Source organism: Balaenoptera physalus, assembly GCF_965194825.1.
Source record: "Balaenoptera physalus genome assembly, chromosome: 3".
Classification (NCBI taxonomy): Eukaryota; Metazoa; Chordata; class Mammalia; order Artiodactyla; family Balaenopteridae; genus Balaenoptera; species Balaenoptera physalus.
Window position 1 is genome coordinate 32,151,084 of NC_138890.1, and position 13,554 is coordinate 32,164,637.

The window sequence follows — 13,554 nt, forward strand, 5'->3', positions numbered from 1 at the left end:
ATTTTTTGATTTTTTAACATCTTTATTGGAGTATAATTGCTTTACAATGGTGTGTTAGTTTCTGCTTTAGAACAAAGTGAATCAGTTATACATATACATATGTTCATCCAGTATTTGTTTTTCTCTTTCTGACTTACTTCACTCTGTATGACAGACTCTAGGTCCATCCACCTCACTACAAATAACTCAATTTCATTTCTTTTTATGGCTGAGTAATATTCCATTGTATATATGTGCCACACCTTCTTTTTCCATTCATCTGTTGATGGACACTTAGGTTGCTTCCATGTCCTGGCTATTGTAAACAGAGCTGCAATGAACATTTTGGTACATGACTTTTTTTGAATTATGGTTTTCTCAGGGTATATGCCCAGTAGTGGGATTGCTGGGTCATATGGTAGTTCTATTTTTAGTTTTTTAAGGAACCTCCATACTGTTCTCCATAGTGGCTGTATCAATTTACATTCCCACCAACAGTGCAAGAGGGTTCCCTTTTCTCCACACCCTCTCCAGCATTTATTGTTTGTAGATTTTTTTGATGATGGCCATTCTGACTGGTGTGAGATGATATCTCATTGTAGTTTTGATTTGCATTTCTCTAATGATTAATGATGTTGAGCATTCTTTCATGTGTTTGTTGGCAATCTGTATATCTTCTTGGGAGAAATGTCTATTTAGATCTTCTGCCCATTTTTGGATTGGGTTGTTTGTTTTTTTGATATTGAGCTGCATGAGCTGCTTGTATATTTTGGAGATTAATCCTTTGTCAGTTGATTCATTTGCAAATATTTTCTCCCATTCTGCGGGTTGTCTTTTCATCTTGTTTATGGTTTCCTTTGCTGTGCAAAAGCTTTTAAGTTTCATTAGGTCCCATTTGTGTATTTTTGTTTTTATTTCGATTTCTCTAGGAGGTGGGTCAAAAAGAATCTTGCTGTGATTTATGTCATAGAGTGTTCTGCCTATGTTTTCCTCTAAGAGTTTGATAGTGTCTGGCCTTACATTTAGGTCTTTAATCCATTGTGAGTTTATTTTTGTGTATGGTGTTAGGGAGTGTTCTAATTTCATACTTTTACATGTACCTGTCCAGTTTTCCCAGCACCACTTATTGATAGCTATGAGATCTTAAGAAAGTCACTATAACTCTCTAAACCTCATAGGGCTGTTGTATAAATTTGATGGGATAATGATAATAAAGTGAGGCACATAGAAACTCTCTATAAATGTTATCTAATGACATTATTATTACCATAAATACAATGGAACCAACAACATATTTCAGTCATGCTTATTGATATTTTATCCTATGTACTTAGCCAAGAATCAAGCTAAAGTATGACGATTAATTTGTCCTTTTTTTTTGAAGCAAAGGAGCCACGAGTGACATAAAACTTCACCTGAAAAACCTTTCTCAAAGTGGGATGTGTGAATTTGGGTTTTTACCTTAGAGAAATAGTGAGGAGAAGTCCTTTCTGTGACATGACTTTGAAGATGTTCTGACATTTGCGATGAAACAAAATATTGTCACTAAAAATTTAACTGTCATTGTACTCAGTACTTATGGGATATGTGTAATTCAGTACTAACAATTCAATAGTAATTTTTAGTCTTTATATAATAGAAATCAAATCTTTTGCATTTTTTCCTCTCATCTGAGTTGAATGGCTTGCTCTCGTGGTGACTGGGAGCAGCTGAATAAAAAAGTAACTTTTAGTTTTTGTTGATGAATATTTTTTGATGGAATAAAAATCTGATGATAGTCTGACATCATATACCAGGTATGTGCAAAATTCATAGCATTTTATTTTCCTCTCCTGTAGGTGAGTTGCTAAGCTGGTTGCACGCAGGAAAAGTTGTTTGAGTTTTGAACTCTAAGATTATTTAGGATGGAAGATTATAAATAATTATCTTTCTTTTAGGGAGTTAATGTATGTTATCCCTATTTATTGCTTGATCATATTTTACTATATTATTTATTTATTTTTTACATTTTTCTTTTCTATTATTCCCATAATAATTCAGTCTACGCCCTCCATGCCTTATAGAATTAAAAACTGAGTATTGAAACACCATTTTATTTTTATGCAAGGTCTCTTTACTTAAAAAAAAATAGTCATTAATATTGTTAGATAAAAATTATTTGATTTCACCTTCATATTGTGTTTTACATACATACTTAGATATCAGCCATCTGGAGACACCTGACTTGCTAAGATGTAAATCTGGACCATATTAGAATGGCATGTGCTAAATATGTAAGAATTATCAGCAGAGGAGACAGTTGAAACCATAGATATAAGTTCCAATACTACTTTTTCTTAAGCTTTAATGTGTACTTATAGGAATCACCTGGGGATGTTAAAATGCAGATCTGATGCAGTGGGTCCTGTGTGCGGGTTCTACAAGTCTAAAGAGCTCACAAACACTGATGCTGCTGGCTGATGGGTCACACTGTGAGTGGCAAGAATTTAGACCACCCAGGGGAAAAGTCAGACTGAAAAGAGCAGACAACTAGGGAGATGATCCTGCATAACACATCAGAAAATAATTCAAAGAAATGCAGTGAAAATGATTAAAATAGATGAATTAGAGAGAATAAAAAATGAACAAAGAAGAAGAATAACAACAACTAAGAAAAACCCATTTTTAAGAAGTGGCTGGTCAAACGGGGCAAATGATGTGAAAAAAGAAGCCACAGGAGGAAGAAATGAAAAGGCCATACATTTAATAATTAAAAGACCATTAGTTATTTATATATTGTTCGTACAAGAACTTGCCAGATATATTCAATTTGAATATTTTCTCTCAGTCTGTGGCTCGCCTATTCATTTTCTTAATGGTGACTCTTGATGAGCAGAGGCTTTTAATTTTTATGAAATCTAATATAGCAGTATTTTATTTTATGGATAGTGCTTTCTCTGTCCCTCTAAGAAATTTCTGTCTATGTTGTGAAGATATTTTCCTAAGTTTTCTTCTAATAGTTTGCAATTTTTATAACTTTTATGCTTCATTCCATACTTCATTTTGAATTAATTTCTGTGTATGGAATGAGGTAGGGGTTTCCTACAAATAAATAAATAGTAATAATAACAAACGTAATAATAAACAACTCAATAAAAATGGGCAAAATTCTTGAACAGACACTTCACAAATTAACAATAAAATCAAGAAGTGCTCAAGATCTTTAGTCATTAGGAAAATGCAAATTAATATCACATGCAGATATTGTACCTATAGGCTAAAATGGTTAAAATTAAAAAGATCGAAAACACTAAATGTTGTTAATATATGGGGTAATCAGAACTTTTATTCATTGCTGGTGGGGCTACAAAATGGTGCATCCACTTTGGAAAACTGTTTGGAGGTTTCTCCTAAAGTTAAACATTTACCTACCCTATGATTCAGCAATCCTATTCCTAGGCATTTACCCAAGAGAAATGAAAACATGTTCACAAGGAGACATGTGCAGGAATGCTCATAACAGCTTTACTCATAACGGCCCTGAACTGGAAACAATCCAAATATACAAAAACAAAAGAACTGATTAATAACTTGAGGTATGATTATTTAAGAGGAAGCACCTAATAATAAAACAGAATGAACTTCTGTTACATATAACAACGTTGATGAAACTCCAAAATATTATATGGAATCAAAGAAGCCAGATGTGAAAGAGTACACACTGTACAATTTCATTTACCTTAAGTTCTACAAAAGGAAAAAATAATCTACGATGAAAGAAATCAGAACGCATTTTCCATCCTGCCAGAGGCAATAACAGTTCTGATTTCTTTCATCGCACCTACAAGGTGGCATGAGGGAATGATCTGGAATGAGGCAAACACACTACAAAGGCGTGTGGTTTATACAGTGTACATATCTTCAAAAATGTTTAGGACTCTCTGCTTTTTCACTGAATATAAATTATATCTCAATTTAGGGTAAACAAGGTGAAAAATGAAGCATTAATTATATTTGAAAGGGATATTTCAGTGGAGGGGTAGGGCAGACCCCTATTTCAAAGACTGAAGGAATGCACTGCAAAAAAAAAAAAAATGCAGGCTCTTCTTTCGAGAATTTTAGCTTTGAAGAGAGAGGGATGCCACTGTTGTCTGAAATGAAACACAGTAGCTTTGTTGTTGCTGTTTTAGGTAAAGATCTGATAAACTTTTTAGCCTAGGAGAAGGAATAGTTATAGAAGATGGAGAAATGAAAAGAGTTAGATCAAGAAAGAACCCAAAACTGATAGTAATGCTTATGAAATGAGATTAACCCAACATAGGCCTGACACATCTGAATCCGTATCAGGTGAAGCAAAATCTGCTTCGGGCCCTTAAATTCTTCTTAGCTTTTTTTTTTCCCCTATAATAACTCTGGCCTACATTATTACAGTTAAAAGCTAAATGCATGTCTACTTGAAATCATTTAAGAATTTTAGAAATGCTTGTGCAAATATAGCATTTAATAAAATTTAGTGTGTTCTTCATTTTTTGCTTATTTGGTGAACCATTTGTTAGGGGTTGAGAAGACTTGAAGAAATTTTTTTATCTGAGCTCAAGGAACACAGATGTCATGTAAGTTTACACTTAATGTGAAAAGAAGCTACTTAAATGTCCTTGGAATTTTGCTCTCAAGTTCTTCAACTAGTGATCTCAACTCCTTTAGGATTGTCATAATAATTCTCACAGCACAGTTTGGTTTTCCTGACCTCCTATCTGAAGCAAATGATGCTCTAGGACCTACTGTATTTTAAAATAAAATATTACCTAAAATAATTTATATTTCAGAATTGTATGAAGGCTCCTGGGATAAAGAAATAGCTTGGGTGAGACAAAGATAAACACACAAAACAGAAAGCAAGATAAAGGATCTCTGCATACCAAGAAACATCTTTGGTATTGCTACATCTGGGATAAACAATAGGAAAGTTATTTAAGTTCTATATGTAGCTATAATCTATTTGGATGTCATACTGTTGAACTCAGGCTGTCATTTGCTAATATTTTTCGGTGGCTCAAACTTTAATCTATTACATGTTTTATTTCCCCGTTTTACACTATTTTTTTATGGGGGCTGAGTGGATTCACGGTGTTCATTTCTATCTGTTATTATTTTATCTAGATATGTAGATACTAAATTTATTGTACTTGACACAAACAATATCACCTTATTCATCCTAATTTACCAATTCTTATAGTGGATTTGAGCAGAATGCTGACCCTATAGGGAGGATGATATATGGGAATGATATATGGGATTACACAAGCACAAAAGATACTAGTGTTCCCTAACTTTCCTGAAAATACAGGAGGATTCCATCAAGGAGGGTTTTTCTTGGGAATGGGAACCTGGAATTTTGAGAGCAATTTACAGCACAGTGGTTAGAGCACCGGCTTCGAAGCCAGAGCATCTGGTTTCAGAAGTTACTTAGTCTTGGTGTGCCTCAATGTACTCATCTGTGAAATGGAGTTTATAACAGTTCTGTGAAGTAATAACAGGTGTGAGGAATGAAGGAGATTAACACAAGTAGCATTGAGAATAGTGGGGTACTCAGTAAAGATTAGCCATTATTACTGGAGTGAAAATAAATAGCTTCTTGCTTCCAGTAGTTTCTCTATCTTACATACATATACAACACACAAAACTGAACTCTGGATTTATGTTCCAAATATGTCTGAATTCACATAGCCATTGCTCCGGATTCATGACCTCTCAACACAGAATTCTAGCTAAACAGCACCATTTCTTCTTCTATAACCAACTATGAATTCATTTATCAAATGCAGGCCAGAATCTCTGTGCAGCTCAAGTAAAATTTCAAGTTTTGAAGCACACATCCCACATTCTTGTCCCTGTCTGCTCTTCGTGAATGCTCTCAAACCAATCTCCTTTCCTGAAATACTAGAAAGGGACTCTTTATTAAATACCTTGGTTCCTATTTTCTTCTTTATAATGTGGCTGCACTTGTTATTTCCAGGAGATCCCCACTTCTCCATTCAGTACAGGGATAGCCTGCCCTGAAATCTTTAATTACTGATTATACCATCCTCCTAATCTTCATTCCTTCTTGGTCTATTCACCCAAGGCTGATTTGTGTCTTCTGCCAAAGTCCCTATAGATGAAACTGCTTCTCAGTTAATGTACATCTGTCCGCCACCCCCACCCCACAACTGATTTAGAAAAAAAAAAAACCCTCCCATTCTGCAAAGAATGCCACTTAGAAAGGTTGTTAATCACCACATGCTTGTTCTGAATTGTATTGTTCTGCATTGTATCATGCTGCTCGATTGTAAGCTCCACAGGGCAGAGCTTTTGTTTGCCGTGCCCTGACTATTGTTCAGTGCAGTGTACATTGATGGCACTATAGAAAATACAAACAATAGCTTTTTCCACGTTTTTCCATTTTAATTGTCAAATGAGATGGTATAAAAGCACAATTCACACAAGTTGAGTACACAGCAAGTTAGCTGAAATTGCTAAAATAAACCATGTGAGCTTAGAGGCTAAGTCTGTCTTTTTAAAAGAATCATTTGCAACGCTTGTCCATTTGTCGTTATTTTTCCCTAAAAATTACCTGAAAGTCTAACTTGTCTATTTAAGTGATTGCAGGTTACCCTCAACTCATTTGACTTAGAGGAGAACTTTGTGGGCATTGAATCTAGTACCTGAATATAATTGGCACTGCCCAAAACTGTAGGGATTAAAGGCAGTGTCTGTTAAAGCCTTTTCACAAACTGACTCTATAAAAGTTGCCATTTTCCAGTAAAGTTCACAATTAGCACCACTGACAGCAGTCAACACATGTTAACCTGTGTTTTTTTGTGGGGAAGTGATTAAAAAAAACCATAAATAAATGCTAATCTCTTGCCAGGGCACAGGTTGCCTTATCTCTAGGAAATTCATACAAGGCAAGCATAGCTCAGACAGTTGCCAAGTATTTCAAATGCTTCTGCCTGACATTAGCTCCTACAGCACATCTCAGATGGGACTGTTTCTCTGGATTCAATATCTTACTAAATAGAATGTTGATTGAATGGTCAAAGCTCTAGATGGACTCTAAGAAATAGCAATATTACAGAAGACAGACGTATAAACACCATAAATATAAAAGCAGATTCCAGGAAAATTGACTTATAAATGGACACCACACAGGTCTCCATGTAAGGCTTCCCCAAAATCTCAAATATAAATATAGACAATTTAAAAATAAACTCATAATGATATATTTTAGAAATTTTTATACAGGCTTAAGTGGTAAGTAATGGTATTTGATCTTTGAACACAGACTGGTACAGCGCAAAGTTTTCCCTATTTCTGAATCGCAAGAATTTCTCAGGGGATGTGCCAAAATGCAGATTCTCGGGCCCAATTCCATTGCTATTGACACAGGTCTTTGAAGGGAGAATTCTTGATATCTGTATTTTTAAGAGTTCTCTGAGTTGATTCCTATGATTAGGTAATAAGTGCCAGAATGGTAAAATGGGAAAATGAAACTGGAAATATCAAGAACTCATCTCTCGGTTGGATTGTTTTTCTGCCGTCAGATGCCTTCTTGTGGGTCTTACATCAGCTGCTTTGGCATTCCAAACCTTCTTTTTTCTCAAATAGCAAAAGAAGGGTCTAGACTGGATATTCTCTAAAGTACTTTTTTACTCCAACATTCATTCTATGATTCCAATTAAGAAAATGAGCTGGTTCATATTGTTTTCTGATTCATCTTTACATATCTGAAAGATTAAGCAAGCTTGCTAAGAACAAAGCACATTTGCTTTGTTCTCTCTTGATACGTATAACTCAAGACATTTCCCTACTGCAGGCCAACGCGTTAACACTAATGCAGGAAAAGGCTTCCTTGAGAAATCTTGATTTTGGGGGTGTTTGGAAGTAGATAAGCAGTAAGTAAAAGTGTGTGATACAAAGACTAAATTAGGTCTTCGAAGGCTCTTTAAATATCCATTCACGATATGGCCACCAGCCCCCGGAGAGTCAAATAAATTATTCTGAAGATTCTTTCATAAGATAATGGAGACTAATTTGAAGAAGTAAATAGTAATCACAATATTAAGCATTTCAAACTACCTTTATGATTATTTTTGGAACTCCCCAAGCTGACAGATTTACTTGATGCTAAGTCCTTTTCCCTCTTCCTTTAAAAAAGCATTTTACATAATCCGGCATTACCTATTTTATATATGTGGCATTTTGCTTAGCATTAAAGTAGTTTATTTGCAGAAGATCTTTTACATACTATTCTAGGGAACAGCCTGCTACCCTCTTCAAGTAGCAGCAAAAGATGCAGGGATGCTTGTTTAAATGTGACTTCTCTTAACAGCTTGTTGAGATAGGGAGCAGAACAAGATGTAAACATTATTAAAATAGTCTATAATGCCAAATGCAAGGAAGCAAAAGCCAAATATTCTCCAAAAGTAGCATGGAACTGACAAAGGAGTCATACTCCAGTATTTACACTCTTGCTTTACGACGACTTACCAGGGTTCACGCACCAGCCACGTGTTCTAATCGGTATGCTCCAACTGCACCCCTTCTCTGCCCAATGGCTCTGCAGAGAAAACAACAGGTGTTTCTAGTCAAATAATCTAGTGGAACACAATCAGTAAAGACCCAGATGGGTCTAGTAACCCACAGATTTGCTTTAAGATTTTCTTTTAATAGTCTCCTTTGGTTTTCTGGTCTTTGCGAAACACACATACACACACACACACACTCACACAGATGCACACAAGGTTGTTTGTTGGAGGGTGGGAGGGAGGCTCAAGAGGGAGGGGATAGGGGGACATGTGTATGCATATGGCTGGTTCACTCTGTTGTACAACAGAAACTAACACAGTACTGTGAAGAAATTATACTCCAATAAAGATCTATTAAAAGTTTTTTTAAAAAAGTGAATCTTTTGGAATTCAAAAAAAAAAAAAAAAACCTTATCCCCCCACCGTTGTTTTCCCAACCTGACAACAAAGGCTTAAGAACAGAACAGAAGCATTTTCTTTATGGCCTTCACAAAAGAAAAACAAACATAGGGATTTCTGATAATGGGGAGTACTTTAAATGTAACCACCACGGCCCTTTGTAAAACACTAGCTGCTCTATGCTTGTACATGAACAGAGTTCAAATGCAGAGCTGACAATAGCTAAGTTCCTGGGATCCTCTTTTGAGTACTGTGTACAAGAGTGTGGCGAGGAGCATGGAAGCTGTTTCTGCTAAGCATGAATTTTAATCTGTACCCTCTGGCCTCTTGGAAGCCTGAAGGTTTTGTAAGGATGAGGCAGGGTTTACCCGTGCCCTGAAAAAAGATGATGTTATAGGTTGTTTTCCCTGGCAACAAGATATGTACGTGGTTCCCTCCAAGGAAACTAACCCTGCATGACAGCTGGTGAGTCTCGCGTTACTTGAATTGGTTTTCTGGTGGTAAATCCCATTCCAGGCATTAATTGACAGTGGCTAGACATGACAGAGCTATTTTGGTTTTTGCTTTTTACTATAGAATCTGGAAGATTAAAAAAAAAAAAAATCCTCAGGTTGCCAGATAGCTCATTGTGAAATGTTCATCGAGATATAGGAAATTTTTGTTCTCTGTGACTTTTTTGGTATCACTGCCTCATTGTTCAGACTGAACTCTTGGCTGTTCTAATTTGCAATGTGCTTATCCATCATATCCCACTGCCAATTGTGGAAATACTGTTATTGAGTGACAATATCTTAAATAGATTTTAAGCTCCTGCAAGTTAGATATAGTAGATTTTTGGACACATAGCTGACATATGTTGAATGAATAAATAAATATTGGTAATGGGAATGATATTAATGATTAATGTTTATCAATGCTTATTATGTGCCAGGCACTATGCTACATATCTTATTTGCATTATTTCATCTAATCCTAAAAAAAACCCTTTAAGTTAAATATTTTTCACAAAAAATAACAGAGTAAGTAATTTGCTCACAATCATAATAAATCAGTGGACAGGAAACTAGTCATGTCTTAATACTTATTCATTACTTTAGAATGCCTCATAAAGGACTTGTACCTAATAAGACTCAAGTAAATATACAGATGGAAAGATAATAGTCATATTTTTAACATATTATCTTATAGTATAATGTTCAGCAAATGAGCAAGGTACACGATAATAGATGTAATATAATTTTCACACAGAAATATATACACATATGTATGTATATATATATACTTATATTTCTTTACTCTTAAACATATTCTTATATGCAAAATGTGAACACAACTTTCTTCCTTTCTTTTTATTTTTTACTTTTTAACATCTTTATTAGAGTATAATTGCTTTACAATGGTGTGTCAGTTTCTGCTTTATAACAAAGTGAATCAGTTATACATATACATATGTCCCCATATCTCTTCGCTCTTGCATCTCCCTCCCTCCCACCCTCCCTATCCCACCCCTCTAGGTGGTCACAAAGCAGAGCTGATCTCCCTGTGCTATGCGGCTGCTTCCCACTAGCTATCTGTTTTAAGTTTGACATTGTACATATGTCCATGCCACTCTCTCACTTTGTCCCAGCTTACCCTTCCCCCTCCCCATATTCTCAAGCCCATTCTCTAGTAGGTCTGCATCTTTATTCCCATCTTGCTCCTAGGTTCTTCTGACCATTTTCTTTACTTTTTTTTTTTTTTTTTAGATTCCATATATATGTGTTAGCATATGATATTTCTTTTTCTCCTTCTGACTTACTTCACTCTGTATGACAGTCTCTAGGTCCATCCACCTCACTACAAATAACTCAATTTCGTTCCTTTTTATGGCTGAGTAATATTCCATTGTATGTATGTGCCACATTTCTTTATCCATTCATCTGTTGATGGACACTTAGGTTGCTTCCATGTCCTGGCTATTGTAAACAGAGATGCAATGAACATTTTGGTACATGACTCTTTTTGAGTTATGGTTTTCTCAGGGTATATGCCCAGTAGTGGGATTGCTGGGTCGTATGGTAGTTCTATTCTTAGTTTTTTAAGGAACCTCCATACTGTTCTCCATAGTGGCTGTATCAGTTTACATTCCCACTAACAGTGCAAGAGGGTTCCCTTTTCTCCACACCCTCTCCAGCATTTATCATTTGTAGATTTTTTGATGATGGCCATTCTGACAGGTGTGAGATGATATCTCATTGTAGTTTTGATTTGCATTTCTCTAATGATTAATGATGCTGAGCATTCTTTCATGTGTTTGTTGGCAATCTGTAGATCTTCTTTGGAGAAATGTCTATTTAGCTCTTTTGCCCATTTTTGGATTGGGTTGTTTGTTTTATTGATATTGAGCTGCATGAGTTGCTTGTATGTTTTGGAGATTAATCCTTTGTCAGTTGCTTCATTTGCAAATATTTTCTCCCATTCTGAGGGTTGTCTTTTGGTCTTGTCTATGGTTTCCTTTGCTGTGCAAAAGCTTTTAAGTTTCATTAGGTCCCATTTGTTTATTTTTGTTTTTATTTCCATTTCTCTAGGAGGTGGGTCAAAAAGGATCTTGCTGTGATTTATGTCATGGACTGTTCTGCCTATGTTTTCCTCTAAGAGTTTGATGGTGTCTGGCCTTATATATAGGTCTTTAATTCATTTTGAGTTTATTTTTGTGTATGGTGTTAGGAAGTGTTCTAATTTCATTCTTTTACATGTCATTGTCCAGTTTTCCCAGCACCACTTATTGAAGAGGCTGTCTTTTCTCCATTGTATATTCTTGCCTCCTTTATCAAAGATAAGGTGACCATATATGCATGGGTTTATCTTTGGGCTTTCTATCCTGTTCCATTGATCTATATTTCTGTTTTTGTGCCAGTACCATACTGTCTTGATTACTGTAGCTTGGTAGTATAGTCTGAAGTCAGGGAGCCTGATTCCTCCAGCTCTGTTTTTCTTTCTCAAGATTGCTTTGGCTATTCTGGGTCTTTTGTGTTTCCATACAAATTGTGAAATTTTTTGTTCTAGTTCTGTGAAAAATACCAGTGGTAGTTTGATAGGGATTGTATTGAATCTGTAGATTGCTTTGGGTAGTAGAGTCATTTTCACAATGTTGATTCTTCCAATCCAAGAACATGGTATATCTCTCCATCTATTGGTATCACCTTTAATTTCTTTCATCAGTGTCTTATAATTTTCTGCATACAGGTCTTTTGTCTCCTTAGGTAGGTTTATTCCTAGGTATTTTATTCTTTTTGTTGCAATGGTAAATAGGAGTGTTTTGTTAATTTCACTTTCAGATTTTTCAACATTAGTGTATAGGATTGCAAGAGATTTCTGTGCATTAGTTTTGTATCCTGCTACTTTACCAAATTCATTGATTAGCTCTAGTAATTTTCTGGTAGCATCTTTCGGATTCTCTATGTATAGTATCATGTCATCTGCAAACAGTGACAGCTTTACTTCTTCTTTTCCGATTTGGATTCCTTTTATTTCTTTTTCTTCTCTGATTGCTGTCGCTAAAACTTCCAAAACTATGTTGAATAAGAGTGGTGAGAGTGGGCAACCTTGTCTTGTTCCTGACCTTAGTGGAAATGGTTTCAGGTTTTCACCATTGAGGACGATGTTGGCTGTGGGTTTGTCATATATGGCCTTTATTATGTTGAGACAAGTTCCCTCTATGTCTACTTTCTGGAGGGTTTTTATCATAAATAGGTGTTGAATTTTGTCGAAAGCTTTCTCTGCATCTATTGAGAAGATCATATGGTTTTTCTCCTTCAATTTGTTAATATGGTGTATCACGCTGATTGATTTACGTATATTGAAGAATCCTTGCATTCCTGGGATAAATTCCACTTGATCATAATGTATGATCCTTGTAATGTGCCGTTGGATTCTGTCTGCTAGTATTTTGTTGAGGATTTCTGCATCTCTGTTCATAAGTGATATTGGCCTGTAGTTTTCTTTCTTTGTGACATCTTTGTCTGCTTTTGGTATCAGAGTGATGGTGGTCTCGTAGAATGAGTTTGGGAGTGTTCCTCCCTCTGCTATATTTTGGAAGAGTTTGAGAAGGATAGGTGTCAGCTCTTCTCTAAATGTTTGATAAAATTCGCCTGTGAGGCCATCTGTTCCTGGGCTTTTGTTTGTTGGAAGATTTTTAATTACAGTTTCGATTTCAGTGCTTGTGATTGGTCTGTTCATATTTTCTATTTCTTCCTGGTTCAGTCTCGGAAGGTTGTGCATTTCTAAGAATTTGTCCATTTCTTCCAAGTTGTCCATTTTATTGGCATAGAGTTGCTTGTAGTAATCTCTTGTGATCCTTTGTATTTCTGCAGTGTCAGTTGTTGCTTCTCCTTTTTCATTTCTAATGCTATTGATTTGAGTCTTCTCCCTTTCTTTCCTGATGAGTCTGTCCAATGGTTTATCAATTTTGTTTATCTTCTCAAAGAACCAGCTTTTAGTTTTATTGATCTTTGCGATTGTTTCCTTCATTTCTTTTTCATTTATTTCTGATCTGATCTTTATGATTTCTTTCCTTTTGCTAACTTTGGGGTTTTTTGGTTCTTCTTTCTCTAACTGCTTTAGGGGTAAGGTTAGGTTGTTTATTTGAGAT

At 35.5% G+C, this 13,554-nt stretch overlaps 1 protein-coding gene across 2 annotated transcripts in view; it reads right to left on the reverse strand.

Annotated features, from left to right (window-relative positions):
• Nucleotides 1–13,554, reverse strand: part of LOC309658213 (teneurin-2-like) — a 1,589,229-nt gene that overhangs the window by 1,135,976 nt on the left and 439,699 nt on the right. For both annotated transcript variants that reach the window (XM_082456602.1, XM_082456603.1), the window contains one exon: nt 8,488–8,557. The gene's annotated coding sequence lies outside the window, so the exon portion shown is untranslated. The remainder of the gene's footprint in view (nt 1–8,487; nt 8,558–13,554) is intronic.